Below are 682 nucleotides of genomic sequence, written 5' to 3'. Positions count from 1 at the left end.
TGAACGTTTGTACGAACTAGCCACAGAGGTCCAGTGAAGGGGGGTGACAAGCGCTAAACTACATATTCATGAGATGACGAAACAAATCACGCCCTTTTCTTGTATTTTGAGTACTGTACCAAATGCAAAATTAAAGCAGTTCAATGAGGCATATTCCTGCAAAATTCAGCAGAAATGTCAATCAACATTTCTAAGAGATGAATCATGTAAAGTTCATGGAGAGGTAGCCAGTGACTGCAGTCTTAAATATGTGCAGCGTCAACATTTATCACAAATCTACTTCGTGTAATGTAAGAAATGGTTACCTTGAAATTGTAAGGATTCACAAGTTTGTCTCGTGAGCATAGGTTTAGTCACGACATGTATTTTAATTCTACCTCGCTGCCTGTTTGTCTATGTCTGCCTAGGAAAAGATGATCATGTATGTTTGTCACCTGTTTCATAAATGTAATCATATTTTAATGATGTTCAACACATCTTGTTACAGCTGGCACTTAAGTCAATCTAAACATTTAGGACAATTAAGATGGAAACTTAGGTCTTTAAATATCTGTGTTAACCTTTTGTGTGTATTAATTCTCCCTACTTTCCTATTGCCCTCAAAGTCTTTGTGCCCCCTAGTGGTGTAGGGCAATTAAGCTTTAGGTTCCACTCTTTCTCTCTCTTTCTCCCACTTACTCAG

Source organism: Hypomesus nipponensis, chromosome 11 (assembly GCF_054491055.1).
Source record: "Hypomesus nipponensis isolate SF chromosome 11, ASM5449105v1, whole genome shotgun sequence".
Taxonomy (NCBI): domain Eukaryota; kingdom Metazoa; phylum Chordata; class Actinopteri; order Osmeriformes; family Osmeridae; genus Hypomesus; species Hypomesus nipponensis.
This window is presented reverse-complemented; position numbering follows the sequence as displayed.